This window comes from Hyperolius riggenbachi, chromosome 1 (genome assembly GCF_040937935.1).
Source record: "Hyperolius riggenbachi isolate aHypRig1 chromosome 1, aHypRig1.pri, whole genome shotgun sequence".
NCBI lineage: Eukaryota > Metazoa > Chordata > Amphibia > Anura > Hyperoliidae > Hyperolius > Hyperolius riggenbachi.
Genome location: NC_090646.1, coordinates 648,882,411 through 648,900,512, shown reverse-complemented (window position 1 = coordinate 648,900,512; position 18,102 = coordinate 648,882,411). Strand labels below are relative to the sequence as shown.

General features: G+C 46.8%; 1 protein-coding gene and 1 long non-coding RNA gene across 2 annotated transcripts in view; one reads left to right on the top strand and one right to left on the bottom strand.

The window, feature by feature from the left end:
* Nucleotides 1-18,102, bottom strand: part of ST8SIA5 (ST8 alpha-N-acetyl-neuraminide alpha-2,8-sialyltransferase 5) — a 989,793-nt gene that overhangs the window by 874,693 nt on the left and 96,998 nt on the right. The window lies entirely within an intron of this gene.
* The window catches only part of LOC137531562 (uncharacterized), a 57,087-nt gene that overhangs the window by 10,804 nt on the left and 28,181 nt on the right, over nucleotides 1-18,102 (top strand). The window contains exon 2 of the long non-coding RNA XR_011023674.1: nucleotides 2,692-2,777. This is a non-coding gene — a long non-coding RNA (uncharacterized lncRNA). The remainder of the gene's footprint in view (nucleotides 1-2,691; nucleotides 2,778-18,102) is intronic.

Here is an 18,102-nt window from a genome sequence, read left to right as displayed (position 1 = left end):
GCGGTGGGTCCACTGAACAGAACAGGTATGCAGTGGCGGGTTCACTAAACAGAACAGGTATACAGTGGCGGTTCACTAAACAGAACAGGTATGCAGTGGCGGGTCCACTGAACAGAACAGGTATGCAGTGGCGGGTTCACTTAACTGCACAGGTATGCGCACTGATGCGGTGGGTTCACTGAACAGAACAGGTATGCAGTGGCGGGTTCACTAAACAGAACAGGTATACAGTGGCGGTTCACTAAACAGAACAGGTATGCAGTGGCGGGTCCACTGAACAGAACAGGTATGCAGTGGCGGGTTCACTTAACTGCACAGGTATGCGCACTGATGCGGTGGGTTCACTGAACAGAACAGGTATGCAGTGGCGGGTTCACTAAACAGAACAGGTATGCGCACTGATGCGGTGGGTCCACTGAACAGAACAGGTATGCAGTGGCGGGTTCACTAAACAGAACAGGTATACAGTGGCGGTTCACTAAACAGAACAGGTATGCAGTGGCGGGTTCACTGAACAGAACAGGTATGCAGTGGTGGGTTCACAGCACAGGTATGCAGTGGTGGGTTCACAGCACAGGTATGCAGTGGTGGGTTCACAGCACAGGTATGCAGTGGTGGGTTCAATGAACAGGTATACAGTGGCGGGTCCACTGAACAGAACAGGTATGCAGTGGTGGGTTCACAGCACAGGTATGCAGTGGTGGGTTCACAGCACAGGTATGCAGTGGTGGGTTCACAGAACAGGTATGCAGCCAGACAGGAACAAGCTAAGCCTAACTAATCTTTCCCTGAGAGACAGTCTGCAGCAGCTCGCCCTACTCTGACTAATGCAGGCACATGAGTGGCCGTAATGGCCGCCGCTGCCTGCCTTATATAAGGGGGGGTGGGGCTCCAGGGGCTAGTGTAGCCTAATTGGCTACACTGGGCCTGCTGACTGTGATGTAGAGGGTCAAAGTTGACCCTCCATGTGCATTATGGGGCGAACCGAACTTCCGCAAAGGTTCGCCTGCGGGACGCGAACGCGAACCACTGAAGTTTGCATGGAACCGTTCGCAGGCGAACCGTTCGGCCCAACTCTATCCCAGACATCGCCTGTGATAGCATTTAGCTTTGGCTTGTTGCTGGGTATGCACTCACAAAACGTTTGATTACTGTTGCCGACTCTGCTTCTTTGTACCTTTGACCACGTTTACCTCTAGCTTGATTCCCTGGTGCCGACTCTGCTTTGTATCCTGACCAAGCTTATTGGATTACCCGTTGCTGACTTTGCTGTGTACCTGGACTTGCCTGAACTGCATCCCATTCTACCTGTTGACAACCACCTGACTATCATCTGAAATGCTTTATCTTCCAGGCCTAAGGTGACTATAATACCTGTGTATACTGTGCCTTGCATTGTACCTTAGGTTCTGTTTGGTGGATACTATCTGTCAGTCTGTATGCTACATCTACCTGTAGGGTTATTGTAGTTCCATGTTAGGTAGGAGTTTGTGCAGGTGTTATGGGCTGGGCTATAGGTCAGTCATATAGGCATACAGCCTGACCTATACTCATTGACCAGACAAGCCTGACACGGAGTGCCTGGAGGAAACCCACATAGACACAGGGAGAACATACAAACTCTGTGCAGATAGTCCTCTGGCTGGGACTCAAACCAGGCACCCATTGCTGCAAGGCGAGAGCGCTAACCACTACACCACCATGTGTACATGTGCTGCCCCAAAACATTGTTAATCAAGTTGCCTGACACTAAGCAAAATAGATATTTGATCCCCTACAACCTAGCCAGTATTCTGACTCCTGGAGATATGTATCCATGCGATACACAGATTATTATCAATCAATCAATGACGTATACTCCTGATCTCAACTTGTTATGTGTATAAAGCACATTTGTCCTCAGAATAAGCTTATTCTATTACAACGTCTCTCCGTCACCTTGAGCTGCCACAGACGTCCAGGACAAGACTGTAGGCCTGCACAAGGATGGAATAGGCTGCAAGACAATTAGCGAGAAGGGCACTATCTGCACAGAGTTTGTATGTTTTCCATATGTCTATGTGGGTTTCCTCCGGGCACTCCAGTTTCCTCCCACATCCCAAAAACATACAGATAAGTTAATTAGCTTCCCCCTGAATTGGCCTTAGATTACTATACATGCACACACTACACAATACATACATAAACATATGACTATGGTACGGATTAGATTGTGAGCCCCTCTGAGAGACAGTTAAAGAGAAACTCCGACCAAAAATTGAACTTTATCCCAACCAGTAGCTGATACCCCCTTTTACATGAGAAATCTATTCCTTTTCACAAACAGACCATCAGGGGGCGCTGTATAGCTGATATTGTGGTGAAACCCCTCCCACAAAGAAATTCTGAGTACGTACTCTTGGCAGTTTCCTGTCTGTAAACCCTCTTGCATTGTGGGAAATAGCTGTTTACAGCTGTTTCCAACTGCCAAAAAAGCATGCAGCAGCTACATCACTTACCAGCAGTAAAAATGTCACCATGTAATAAATGTCAGAATATAAATCAGGGATTTAAAATATTTTACAATGGGGAAACACTGACTAAATCATTTATACATAATTATTGTAAAAATTAAGCACTTTTTTATTACATTATTTTTATATATAAAGACTAAATAATAATATGGTGTTAACTGTGATTATTCTGAAATAGGAGAAGAATGAAAGACCCTCAGACACCCTCGGTCTGGAGCTCCATGCAAGATCTTGTCTCATGGAATGAGGATGATCGTGATAAAGGTGAGGAATAAGTCCATAACTACATGGGAGGAGCGTGTTAATGATCTGAAGGCAATTGGGTCCGCAATCACTAAGAACTATGGTTGCTCGTAAACTACGCCAGCGCGAATATACGCATCGTAGTACGCAACTACGCATCGTAGTTCATAGGCGAAGTTTAAGAACTACACGGACGCATTTCCGCGTAGTCGTAGTCCCGCTATGCGAAGCTTCGCCCGCTACACGTAGTTGACGTATGTATTGCGAAGTCAACTACGCGTGCGGTAACTGCATTTATATGGGTCATTGCGCATGCGCAGAAATTTTATTGCCCTTTGTACGCACACAATTCCGCATTGGATGGTGGAATGTATGCTTATATTAGTTTGTGCATGCGCATAGTTTGCAGATTATTGCGGACATTTTTCTGCATAAGGGCATAAGCGGTCGCATCAACTACGCTACGCATTACGTGAAGCTTGCGTATTTCAATGCGTAGTCTACGGTTTGCTAATGTAGCAAAGTGGCTGATTGCGGAGCCGTAGATTGCGAAGCGTATTTGCGTAAAAATACGCGTAGTTCCAGCGTAGCGAAGTTGGCTGACTACGACCATCCCTGCTAAGAACACCACTGGTCACTCAGGACGCTGTGATCAGGGCCATTTTTAGGCACAGAGAATCCAGGCACCTACCTGGGGTGACAGCTGCTTGAGGGGGCACCAAGGCACTATTTTTAGCAGACTGGGCTTTATGAATTTTTTATGCACAACTGCTAGTTTCATTAAGATAGGGATGAATGGTAATTTTAACATCTAAATGGGCACTATCGATTAACACATCAAAGGCTGCCCGAAGGGCATAACAATGAATAGCAGGTACATTTTCATGAGCTAATTAAAGGGATACTGTAGGGGGGTCGGGGGAAAATGAGTTGAACTTACCCAGGGCTTCTAATGGTCCCCTGCAGAAGTCCTGTGGCCGCGAAGCCAGTCACCGATGCTCTGGCCCCGCCTCCGGTTCATTTCTGGAATTTCAGACTTTAAAGTCTGAAAACCACTGCGCCTGCGTTGCCGTGTCCTTATTCCCGCTGATGTCACCACAGGCACAGACCATACTGGGCCTGTGCAGTATGCTCCTGGTGACATCAGCGGTAGCGAGGACACGGCAACGCAGGCGCAGTGGTTTTCAGACTTTAAAGTCTGAAATTCCAGAAGTGAACCGGAGGCGGGGCCAGAGCATCGGTGAGTGGCTGCGCGGGCACAGGATGTCTGAGGGGGACCGTTAGAAGCCCCGGGTAAGTTCAGCTCATTTTCCCCTGACCCCCCTACAGTATCCCTTTAAGCTATTTGTTGTTTTGATTTGGTCTGTATTGATTGTAGCAACTCTTTGGGATTTCTAGAAGGCTACAGACTTCCTATGCCTAACTTAAAGTGGATCAGAGATAAACTTGTACTCATAGCATAATTGTGTTCTTTACATATAGTTTATAGAGCATTCCTCAAACCAAATACGTTTTTTTTTAAAATACCCTATTTCCCTATAAACTAAACAAGCTTCGCCCACAGCTCCTCCAGCGCCTAGGCACTCTGAGACCCATGTAGCAAGGGCTTATGGGAGCTCAGTCTGGGCAGGAGGTGGAGATAACTAGCCAGAGATTTCAGAGGCAGAGGAGGGAGGAGGAGAGGGGAGTGAAGTTTTCACAGACTGAGGGCTGGAGATGCACAGCAGCTTGCCTGTGTGTAATGTGATTGTATCACAGGAAGAAATAATCATATAATGTTGAAGCTGTTTGCAGCTAGATTTGCTGTGTAAACTATCTAAACTTTAGATAAGATATATAGACAGTTACTTGTTATAGTTAGTTTTTCACCTCGGATCCTCTTTAAGTGGATAGGGGATAGGCAACAGCTGCCGTGCCTCACCTTGAGCTCCAGAATGGCCAGAAACGGCCCTGGCTGCAATAGATTGAAATCTAACAAAGCTTATTGGCTTAAACTCAAACCGCTGAGATCGGAGGAAGAGAAATACTACCCAAAGGCAAGCACAGAGATGGAAACATTTTGTTTCGGGCTGTTTTCCTGCTATGAGTACAGGACCCCTTCACAGTTTTAAAGCACCAATGGACAGGACCATGTACCATAACATCTTGGATGAGAACCTCCTTCCCTCAGCTAGAACACTTGAGATGGCTTTTGGAAGAGTCCTCCAACATGACAAAGACAAAAAAACGCAGATTTGCACTACAGAGAAAAACTGTAAAATTTTAACTATGTGCAAACACATACAAATAAGAAGTACATTTTTTCTGGAGTAAAATGAGCCATAAATTGCTTTTCTCCTATGTTGCTGTCACTTACAGTAGGTAGTAGAAATCTGACAGAACCGACAGGTTTTGGACTACTCCATCTCTTTATAGGAGATTCTCAGGGATATATTTATTTTCAAAAGCACTTAGTGAATGGCAGTTGCGCTGTCCAAACTGTGTAGGGAGCAGGGAAGCGGGCGAGCATCATTGTTTAAATCCTTTTTCGGGAATATATTTATAAAGAATAAAAGCCTTACTGAAAATCCCCTATGAAGAGATGGACTAGTCTAAAACCTGTCACTTCTGGCAGATTTCTGCTGCCTACTGTAAGTGACAGCAACATAGGAGAAAAGTAATTTATGGCTCATTTTACTCTGGAAAAAATGTACTTCTTTTTTGTATATGTTTGCACATATTTTAAATTTTACAGTTTTTCGCTGTAGTCCGCGGTTTAATCGAGCATGCGCAGCACTGCCACACCGGCCGCCGTGATGACGCGAGGCGGCCGGCGTGATGACGATTGACGTCATCTTTCAGGAAGAGGGAGCCCAACACTCAGTTCTGGTGTCGCCGGGTGCCATTTCTGCAGAGGGACCGGGAGAGGAGCCAGAAGGACGCCGGGGGACCTCCTGACCTACGGTGGCCTGGAGAAAGCCCCAGGTAAGTTCAGATTTTGTTTTTATTCACTGCTCGGAGTCCCTTTAACCTTTTGTGGAAATGGGTAAGGGGTACTTTGTACCCCTTTACTCATTTCTCCTGGGAGGGGGGCAGGCATCTGGGGCTATTTGTAGCTGCAGTTTGCATAGCGGGCAGCACCAACACTCATTATTTTATTGCTTCTGCGGGCCCAAATTACTGCTAATTGCGGCTAATTGTGGCTATTAACATAGGTGCCTATGGTGGTGCCTATTATACCAGGATTTCGATTCTATCTGTCCCAAAAAAAATCCAAACTGACTTTTTCACTAATGGAAAATGTATCTCCATATTAGACCATGTTGTTCTCATTAACACAATATAAACTACTCTCAGTCCTGAAAGGGTTAAAGGAAAACTGAGGTGACATGTGACATGATGAGACATGTGTATGTGCAGTGCCAAGCACACAAATAACTAGGCAGTGTTCCTTTTTTCCTTTCTCTGCCTGGAATAGTTAAACATCAGGTATGCAAGTGAAGTGACAGTTTCTATCCGAGTTGGGACTGGGTCGGACTGGGTCAGACTATAGCATAACTGCATACATGAAGAAATGAAAATGGTAGCGCATCTAACCAAGATGCACCTGACACTGCATAGGGCTAACTAGCCTCTTAAAGGCACAACTGTGCTCATAACAGTAGAACAGGTGCATTAGAACTAATGCATCTCACAATACAAATAATGGAAGCAAATCCATGCGTTACACATTATTAACTTATTAGGGGACCTTACCCTTGTCTTATTGAGAGTGACATCAGTTCAGTAGCAGGGACGGCTCGTGCAGCCTTCTATCGAACCTGGGGCGCCGCCCATGCCACACCCCTTCCCCTTTATATGGCCGGCTGCTCCCAAGGCAATGCTGCAAGCATGTTCCCATATTGCTGGGTGATTTTAAACGTAGGTTAGGGCGGGGACCCCGAGAGAAGGCTGCACGAGCCATCCCTGCTACTGAACTGATGTCTCTCTCAATAAGACAAGGGTAAGGTCCCCTAATAATAATAATTCATTTCCTCATGTATGCAATTGAGACTATAGCATAACCCTTACTGATAAGTAATTACAGCCATAAAACACTTTCCTGTCCATAAATGGCTTCTGAAAGCAGAAAATAGATAAAAAGGGTAAATAATTCATAGTTTTCAGCTCTGGCATACTTCAATGAAGATGTCATTGTGCAGAGACAATGAAACAGTAAAAACTTAAAAAACTAGATTTAAGTGTAAAATAAAACTATGGGATATCTAGAAAAAGTCATTTTTAGGAGGAGGAGGATAGATACAATTGTTTTTCTCATCAGATTATTTTCACTTCGGATGTCCTTTAAAGATAATAGTTACTTAAGAGATTTTTTTTTAAGGAATGAAATTAAATTAAAAGAAGATTTGTGTATCACTAATATAAGGTATGTCTACAGCATTTAAACTGAAGTAAAAGTTCTTTCTACATTCATTATTTTGTGGGTAATTATTTTCCATACATTTTTTTTCCCAAAAAGAAAGGAAAGGAGAGAGTGCGTTTTATAATAATGGATGTAATAATTAATTCCTAATTGATACGCAAAGAGTAACTTAATTAAAAAGTCACATCAGCCACTATTAAGGCTAAACTGATTAAAACAACATATTAGTTAAACATTAATGTGTAATGAGCCTCTGGACGATTTGAAAACCACCAACTATAAAATAATAATATGAAATTGCCTGCACTGAAACCCCCGAGCCATTAATATTATCAAACCTAACAAGGTAATGAGAGGAAGGTAATTGGCATGCTAAAGAGAATTTCTTTAAAGGTTCAGAAAGTTACGGGGTCTCTGTAACACCATATACACATTTGTATCTCTATTCCTGTTTACATCGTTGCACACACAGGACAGGACCCTATTTGAATAACTTAAAAAAAAATATCCCAGGAGATATATTTTTTAACTTACCTACAAAATGACTTGTTAGCACCTAACAACTCAAAAAGAGCTAGAAAGTTTTGAGGCAATTTGGTATGGACACAGAACATTTATATCACGCTTTTCTCCTGGCGGACTCAAGGCACCAGAGCTGCAGCCACTAGGACGCGCTCTATAGGCAGAAACAGTGTTAGGGAGACTTGCCCGAGGTCTCCTACTGAATAGGTGCTGGCTTACTGAACAAGCAGAGCCAAGATTCGATCCCTGGTCATCTGTGTCAGAGGCAGAGCCTTTAACCATTACACTGGTTAGGATCATGGTGGAATCTGGGAGTCCCCTTTAAAAAGGGGTCCCCCAGATGCCCACCCCCCCCCCCTCCCAGGAGAAATGAGTATAGAGGTACTTGTACCCCTTACCCATTTCCTTTAAGAGTTAAAAGTAAATAAACACACAAACACATAGAAAAAGTATTTTAATTGAACAAAAAACATAACCACGAAAAAAGTCCTTTAATATTCTTAATTAACCAATAATACTTACCTGTCCCTTTAAATAAATGATCCCACGCAATATCCTCGGAAATGTTCTATCAGTTACAATGTAACAAAGTTATTACAATGTAACAACTTTGTTACATTGTAACTACGCCGCACCCGACGTCACTCGCCGCTCACTTTGGTTAGGCGGATAGGGTTGGGCACCACCAGGGGGGGTTAGGGTTAGGCACCACCAGGGAGTGGTTAGGGTTAGGCACCACCAGGGGGGTCTTAGGGTTAGGCACCACCAGGGGGTTGGTTACGGTTAGGCACCACCAGGGGGATGGTTAGGGTTAGGCACCACCAGGGGAGATTTAGGGTTAGGCACCACCAGGGGGGTGGTTAGGGTTAGGCACCACCAGGGAGTGGTTAGGGTTAGGCACCACCAGGGGGGGTCTTAGGGTTAGGCACCACCAGGGGGTTGGTTGGTTACGGTTAGGCACCCCCAAGGGGGTGGTTAGGGTTAGGCACCACCAGGGGGGGTTAGGGTTAGGCACCACCAGGGGGTCTAGGGGTTAGGGATAGGTAGAGGGAGGGTTCCGTGTGAGAGTAGGGTTAGATTTAAAATGTTAGTAAAATTGTTTTACTACAGTTATTTTTTATTGTTACAAACAATATTTTCTGATTTTATTACATGAAGAAACGATAAATGAAGGTTATACACAATATTATACAATTATAATTATTATACATATATTATCGTTTTTTAACAAACGTTATTATAAGTTTAACTTCCAAAATAGGGAAGATTATCGTTTTTACAATTTGCGAACTCATACACATTATGTAATGTTTTTTTAATTTGTAAAACCTTATTGGAAACGAAATACAACACATTATTTTTATAAACGTTATTGCCACTTATCGTTTACACTCTGCGCCCTTTTTTCCCGATGCCCTTTTTGCATGTACGCCAATTACCGACCTCTCATAACATGCACAATTTATGAAAGGATTACGCAAAAACAATTCAAGTTTGAAACGATTATTACGCCTAATCGTAACTGAAAATTTTTAAAGAAAACTTTGCTTAAGCGAAATTAGCACGTTACGGTCATCACTAGTGGACTTGTGAGATATTTGAACCTCTCCCTGCCATGCACATTAATAACATTATATTCTCCGGCAGGGCTGCTCATCCAGATTCTGGATATCCGGGTAACCCGGATATCCGACCTTTTTTCAGCTATCCGATTCGGATTCTGGATTTCTGTGGAAATCCGGATAGCTATCTGCGGATATTTGGTTGCATACCCGGATATCCGGATCCGAATACTGTAACTAAGGAGATGACTTCATTGAGCCAATCAGAAGGTTCCCAGCAGAAGCCCTAGCAACCGATCACAGAGAGGAACCCTGGCCAGCCCCACCTGACCTCATTGAGCCAATCAGAGGGCTCCCAACCTAAGCCCTGGCACCCAATCACAGAAAGGAACCCAACATTGTGTGACAGTCAGAGTGTGTGCTGCAGGGCTGCTGCAGCTGCTATGTGTCTGTGTGTGTCCTGGCCTGCTGGCCAGCTATTAGCCTTTGATAGCTACAGTATAGGTTGGGTTAGGGATTAGGGAATAGGATTACTGTGTTATTGTGTAGTTAGTACTGTAGTACTGCAGTCAGAGCTAGTAGTTGTTAGAGTAGTAGTACTACTGCGTTAGCTTACTACAGAACTGCTGTGCTGCTGAGCAGTGCCAGTGTGACAGTTAGTGTCTTCTCCTCTGCTGTCTGACTGTCACTCGGCATGTGGCCCTTGGCACCTGGCCCTTGGCACTTGGCACGTGGCCCTTGGTACGTGGCACTTTGCACGTGGCACTTTGCATGTGGCACTTTGCACAAGCCACGTGGCACTTGGCACGTGCAAAGTGCCACGTGCAAAGTGCCACGTGCAAAGTGCTATGTGCAAAATACCAAGTGCAAAGTGCCACTGTACCAAGTGCAAAGTGCCACGTGCAAAGTGCCACATGCCAAGTGCAAAGTGCCACGTGCCAGATGCAAAGTGCCACGTGCCACATGCCAAGTGCCACTGCCAAGTGCCACGTCCGGCATGCTCCTGGCAGACGTTACACCTGTTGCTGCTGCATTGCCCTGCTCCTGCTGCTTTTGCTGCTCCCACCGCCAGGGTGCCACAGGCCACTGCTGCTGTGCTGATACCAGGCCCGCCATCAGGGGGGGACATCCGTGACTCCCGTCACGGGCCCCGGGCCTGTAGGGGGGCCCCATCCCCGCCGCGGACCTGGCAGGTGCCGCCCGGCCGCCGCTCAACCCCCTCTGGCCGCTGCTCCCTCCCTCCATCCCTCTAGCCTCCGTCGCGTCAGACCCCGATCAGGCGGCGACAATAGTGCGGGCGTAGGACCCAGCGCCCGCACTGATATGCGGAAGCGACGTCACTTCCGCATATAGAGCGGGTGCGTCCAGCGCCCGCTCTTACTGGTCGGGTCGCCGCTGATCTTGAGGTCTGACGCTGGGCTGCTGGCAAGGTAGGGAAAGCAGCGGCGGCTGGGGGGGCTCCCTGTCACTCGCTCACTAGCTAAAGGGGCTCCCTGTCACTCGCTCACTAGCTAAAGGGGCTCCCTGTCACTCACTCACTACTTAAAGGGCCTCCCTGTCACTCACTCCCTAAAGGGCCTTCCTGTCACTCACTCACTAGCTAAAGGGCCTCCCTGTCACTCACTCACTACTTAAAGGGCCTCCCTGTCACTCACTCCCTAAAGGGCCTCCCTGTCACTCACTCACTAGCTAAAGGGCCTCCCTGTCACTCACTCACTACTTAAAGGGCCTCCCTGTCACTCACTCCCTAAAGGGCCTCCCTGTCACTCACTCACTAGCTAAAGGGCCTCCCTGTCACTCACTCACTACTTAAAGGGCCTCCCTGTCACTCACTCCCTAAAGGGCCTCCCTGTCACTCACTCACTAGCTAAAGGGCCTCCCTGTCACTCACTCACTACTTAAAGGGCCTCCCTGTCACTCACTCCCTAAAGGGCCTCCCTGTCATTCACTCACTAGCTAAAGGGCCTCCCTGTCACTTGCTCACTAGCTAAAGGGGCTCCCTGTCACTCACTCACTACTTAAAGGGCCTCCCTGTCACTCACTCCCTAAAGGGCCTCCCTGTCACTCACTCACTAGCTAAAGGGCCTCCCTGTCACTCACTCACTAGCTAAAGGGGCTCCCTGGCACTCACTCACTGCCTAAAGGGGCTCCCTGTCACTCACTCACTAGCTAAAGGGGCTCCCTGTCACTCACTCACTCCCTAAAGGGTCTCCCTGTCACTCACTCACTCCCTAAAGGGGCTCCCTGTCACTCACTCACTCCCTAAAGGGGCTCCCTGTCACTCACTCACTAGCTAAAGGGGCTCCCTGTCACTCACTCACTGCCTAAAGGGGCTCCCTGTCACTCACTCCCTAGCTAAAGGGGCTCCCTGTCACTCACTCACTCCCTAAAGGGGCTCCCTGTCACTCACTCACTCCCTAAAGGGGCTCCCTGTCACTTACTCACTCCCTAAAGGGGCTCGCTGTCACTCACTCCCTAAAGGGGCTCCCTGTCACTCACTCACTACCTAAAAGGGCTCCCTGTCACTCACTGCCTAAAGGGCTCCATGTCACTCACTACCTAACCTGGGGGTCCCTGTCAGAATCCAGGTGAGAGGTGTCTACCATAATAAGGGGGCATTCTGCCTATTTATGTGAAATGCTGTCTATTTATGCGCCTCATGACTGCTGAATTTGTCTTGTTGGGGGCCTAATGATTGAATTTTTACTTGTTGGGGGCCTCATGATTTGTTGGGAGCCTCAAGATTGCTGAATTTGTCTTGTTGGGGGCCCTTATGATTTGTTGGGGGCCTCATGATTGCTGAATTTGTCTTGTTGGGGGTCTCACGATTGCTGAATTTGTCTTGTTGGGTGCCTCATGATTGCTGAATTTGTCTTGTTGGGGGCCTCATGATTGCTGAATTTGTCTTGTTGGGGGCCTCATGATTGCTGAATTTGTCTTGTTGGGGGCCTCATGATTGCTGAATTTGTCTTGTTGGGGGTCACATGATTGCTAACTGCGAGACTATGGGAAAAGCTGAATCATTACCATATGAGACAATAGCATTAAACCTACTTTTTTAGCTTTTTTAAACAGAAAATAAAACTGTGAGGTTCTAAAAAAATGATGGAGCACTTCCTCCTTCCGGCTTGAAGGAGGAAGTGCTCGATATCGAGGCTTGCAACGCGTCCATTCGGACACTTGCACCTCGTTGAAACGCTGGGCGGAGAGCGGTGTTCTGGGTAATTAACCCCGCCGCATCTAGCCGCTCAGCTGTGGCAATTAGAGCTAACTTGAATCACGAGTATCCACCGTGGTTATTCGTGATTAATTTGTGGACAGCAAGCCTCCAACTAGCTCTGCCAACATGTAATGGCTACGCACATTTCTCAGTTTGGGGGGGTGGGGGGGGGGGCCCGGACTGATGATTTGTGAGGGGCCCCAAAATTTCTGATGGCGGCCCTGGCTGATACCACCTATGTTTAACCCAAAACACAATTGCTGCGTAATTTTTTGGAGGTGTCTGGGCTGAAAACTGCCATGTCCCAGTTGTGCGAGTGGACTTTGGACACAATGGCCTCAATTCACTAAGCTTTATCAAACACTTTACCGAACGTTTGATAATTTACCTCATTGGTAAAATCTAATTTTGAATTCACTAAGGTGTTATAGATTTGTTGAACGTTTTATCGATAAAACATTTGTTCAACCTATAACATCCTAGTGAATTAAAAATGAGATTTTACCCATGAGGTAAATTATCAAACGGTCAGTAAAGTGTTTGATAAAGCTTAGTGAATTGGGACCAATGCGGGCTGCACAACAACCGCTGTCTTGAACCTAGTCCTGATGTTAATTGACAGCCATTTTTTTTTTGGGGGGGGGGGGGGGAATTTTAAGTCCCCACATCATCACTTAGTGTTTCCCTTTAAAAAATAATTATGCTACATGCCTCATTTACCCTAAAAAACGTTTTTAACCTTCCTGGCGGTAACCCCAAACTTAGTGCATAATTATTTTTTTTTGCTGCATGCAGCTAGCACTTTGCTAGCTGCGTGAACACACCGATCAATGCCGCTCTGTGCCGATTCGCCGCTATCCGCCGCGCCGCCCCCCCCCCCCCCCTAGACCCCTTGTGCAGCCTGGCCTATCAGTGCCAGGCAGCACTGAGGGGTGCATCGGGACTCCAGATGACGTCGGTGACGTCATCCCGCCCATCGCCATGGCGATGGGGGAGGCCCTCCAGGAAATCCCGTTCTTTGAACGGGATTTCCTGATCGCAGATCGCTGGAGGCAATCAAAGCGGGTGGGGGGATGCAGCTGCACAGCGGCTATCATGTAGCGAGCCCTAGGCTCGCTACATGATTTAAAAAAAAAAATATATAAAAAAAACTGCTGCACTGCCCCCTGGTGCTTTTTAATAGACCCCCAGGAGGGTTAAAGCAATTTAAAGGCCACTTCCGTTTTTTCTATCCAGATTTCCAAATTTGCCCGGATACTGAGGTCGGATATCCAATTCGGATTCGGATCAGAAAAGTTTGAAATCGGATATCTGACCCAGATCGGATATCTGGGTATCCGGATCCAATCCGGATTTTGAAAAGGGGTATCCGAGCAACACTGTTCTCCGGTTTGCATTTTTTAAATTCTGCTGTTTTTGATTTTGGACAGTATGGCAATGGGAGAGAACTTCTGTAAGGATTTTGGGAGAGTCTCCTCTCCTTACCCTGAAAAGAACTGGAGTAAATCTGTTTTGCGTTAAGCTGTGTACACACGCTAGATGAAACTTGGCAGAGGCTGTCTACAATGACCACCTCTTCTGACAATAGAGGGTGTATATAGCAGCCATTGATGCTTCAGCTAGTGATTATTCCCACAGATCAGCTCAGATGAGCTTTGGCCGAAAGCATTTTTCTCCCCAGATCAGGATCATCCACAAGGCAACCTAGGCAAGTGCCTCGGGCTTAGTGGGAATCTAATGGCCCGAATTCCAGCTTCTCTTTCCCATCTCCCTTCTCATAAAGGGCAGCCAAAGTTGCTTTCTTGCCTAGGGCTCCATTTAATCTTAATACTTCTCTGCTTCTCCCCACTTACCCCGCTTCCCACGTGATGTCACTTGCGTGCTACTTCATCGGCCCCCCTTCTTCGCCCATAGCAACAAATCATACAGTGTAAGCAGGGTGGGATTTACCATAAGGCACTGTAGGCACCTGCCTAGTGGCGCCTGATGATGGAAAGGCGGCTTACTCCTCCCCCTGGTGCCTCCCTCCTTCCTTCCCTATGTAGTATCCTGATCCAGGTGTAAATGAGAGGTTACTCACACGGATCTCAGCATTTTACTGATGAGATCTCCCTTCAGTCGGGGGCACCTCTAGTTACTTAATACTTGGGGGTACCTCTTGCTAAGGGGCACCTATAGCTACCTATGACAGGAAAGGGAAGTCGGGGAGAAGTGACAGCTGGGCCAGCCAGCACCCGGGGCAGTTCATCGGAAGTGTGTAGGTTCATGGAGGGCAGAGTCTAGGGCGCCAGGACAACTGTGCCTATAGGCTCCTGTGATGTAAATCCGGGCCTGAGTCATGTACTGGGCTACATGCCTCATACCAATGTAAAGCTTAAAGCCTTGTTCACACAATAGCCTTTGGCTTAGTCGGCATTATGGTACCGGCTGGGCTGAGAATCTAGCTTGTGTACCTGTTCATGTAATTTGGGCGCAGGGTAAAGCTGAAAAAAATGGCTCAAGCTGCCCATGCAAAAGACCCGGCGGCGTTTACTATTCCCTCCCCAGGCCGCCATTGACTCAGGGGTGAGATGCAATTTGGCTTCCAGCTATTGCTGGCTGTTTATATCGTAATTTGGGCTCCGTCTTTTGCCGACGCCCAAATTACTGACTGATACTATGCTTAAAACCCGCTTTTCTGACGCTAACCTTAAAACCCGCCTTTCTGACGCTAACCTTAACCACTTGAGGACCTAGCCTTTACCCCCCCTTAAGGACCAGCGCTGTTTTTTCAGATCTGTGCTGGGTGGGCTCTACAGCCCTCAGCACAGATCAAATGACAGGCAGAGCGACCAGACCGCCCCTCTTTTTTCCCCACTAGGGGGATGATGTGCTGGGGGGGTCTGATCGCTCCTGCATGCTGTGGGTGGCGGGGGGGGGGGGCACCTCAAAGCCCCCTCCACCGCAGGATTCCCCCTCTCCCTCTCCTCCCTCCCTTTCCCGAGAGATCGGAGACTGCACAGGAACGGATCTGTCCTGTGCAGCCTCTAACAGGCTCCTGCCTGTCATGTGACAGCGATCCCCGGCCGCTGATTGGCCGGGGATCGCTGATCTACTACAACGCTGCTACTGTAGCAGCGTTGTAAAAATGTAAACAAAGCGGATTATTTCCGATTGTGTTTACATTTAGCCTGCGAGCCGCGATCGGCGGCCCGCAGGCTATTCACGAAGCCCCCCGCCGTGAAATGACAGGAAACAGCCGCTCGCGCGAGTGGCTGCTTCCTGATTAATTAGCCTGCAGCCGGCGACGCAGATCTGCGTCGCTGGTCCTGCAGCTGCCACTTTGCCGACGCGCGTTATGAGTGCGCGGTCGGCAAGTGGTTAAAACCCGCCTTTCTGACGCTAACCTTAAAACCCCCTCCCTCCGGCGCAAATATCATTAACCAGTTCGTGTCCCACATACAGTATAATCACGTCGCTGGCATATGCCTGTGAAAGCCAGATGACGTGATTATGAGACTGCCGGCTGTCAGGGCTTCCCGGGCGCGCGCACGTGCGCGTGCACGAGCCGGCGTTACCCGCTGATAGAGTATGGATTGGAGTATAGGAACAAACGTTCCTTTAACCAATCCAAATGTCCTATATATGAATGATCACCGCTGCACCTCGCAGCTGTGATCATTCATTAAAAATGTAAACAATAGATGGTTTTTTGCGTGCACGCGCGCGATCACGCGGATTTCGCTTGTAGGAATGATTGGTATGTAGGAATATACATTCCTACAACCAATCAATATAGTTAATAAAAGTTAATATATGATAGATCACTGCTTCATTCATTGAAGCTATGATCTATCAATAAAGCCTGATCCTAGCACGCCCCCTAGTGTCTCTTTTTGCCCAGTGATTGGTGAGTGGGAAAGTGTTCCCATAAGCCAATCAAAATGCTTGAAATTGTGAATGATGGCTGCTATGACCAATAGCAGCTATCATTCTTAAAATCTTAATAAAATGTTTACAAACATTTATTTACAGTAGCTCTGTCACCTCAGAAACCTGTCATTCTGTCTCTGAGGGGATTCTGATGTGACAGGAGCTGCTGATCTGCTGATCGTGAGCTTAGTGTTTTTTGATTAAAATTATATAGTATTATACCCCATACCTAGGCCATTAACCCTGTATCTCCCATACCCTGCCAGCTTATCCCTAAGCTAAGCCCTTCTACCCACTTCCCACCTTTTTAAAACTTTTCTGGGCTTTACTTCAGTTTAACGTGTGTGTGTGTATGTATGTATATATATATATATATATATATCTATCTACACATATATATATATATATATATATATATATATATATATATATATATATAAATAGATATATATAGGTTATACGTATATATTTTGCCCTTCCTACCTATACCTAAAAAAACCCTACCTTTTTAAAAACTTTTCTGGGGTTTACTTTACGTTTCTGGGGTATAGATTGCCCTACCTACCTACCTACCTACCTACCTATCTAAAAACACCAACAAACAAAAAAACCTACCTACCTTTCCCAAACCCGATACTAAAATGACCAAACGGTTTTACTCGGCAGAAGAGGCATGCGCCTTCCTGCAAAACAGCAGCACAAGTGGGGAGGAATCTGAGGGCGCTGAGTGGCTACCAATAGATGACTCAGAGTCGATTTCCGATAGCGACTCTATATCTGAGTCCGAAAGGCGACCAGCGCAGAAAGTCCGCAGAAGGGTGCAGTCTAAGGCCATCAGCGAGAGTGATTCGGGTGAAGAAGGGCCATCAGGTGTCAGAGAAGGGAGAGCAGTGGACACTGTTGCAGCAACCAGCCATAGCAGTCAGGGCGGTCAAAGTGCCGCCAGGCCACGGCAGAATAGAAGGCGAAAGGTACCTCGGTGAGACACTCAGGTACCACCTGAAATGTGTGATCTTGTATGGTCTACTCCAAATATGGAAGAACCCAATATCCCCCCTTTTACCGCAAGCAGCGGATTATTAGTTGAGACCGCAAATATGGCACCTCTTGATTTTTTTCAGTTGCTGATTACTGACCAGTTCCTGGAATATATCGTTGAGCAGACTAACATCTATGCTCAACAATTTTTGGCTGATCATCCTTCCTCTTATTACAAATCAAAATGGAAGCCCACATCCATCACTGAGCTTAAAGCTTTCCTTGGCCTGACTTTCAACATGGGCATTACATGGAAACCACAAGTCCAAATGTATTGGTCCAAAAAACCAATACATTGGATGGCTATTTACCGGGCAACAATGACCAGGGGCCGTTATCAAATGCTCATGCGATTTCTGCATTTTAACAATAATGATAACGATCTCCCCTCTGATGACCCAGACCGTGACCGCTTATTTAAAATAAGGCCTCTTCTCAATCACCTCAACAAAAAGTTTTGTGAGGTATACAAGCCTGAGCAAAACATTTCAGTGGATGAGTCCCTGGTTCCCTTCCATGGCAGGTTAGCCATTAAACAGTACATCCCCAGCAAACGTGCCAGGTATGGGGTTAAGCTATATAAGGTTTGCGAGAGCAGGACTGGATATACATATGCTTTTAATGTATATGAAGGGAAAGACAGTCTGCTTGAGCCCGCTGGATGCCCATCATACTTGGGTACCACCGGAA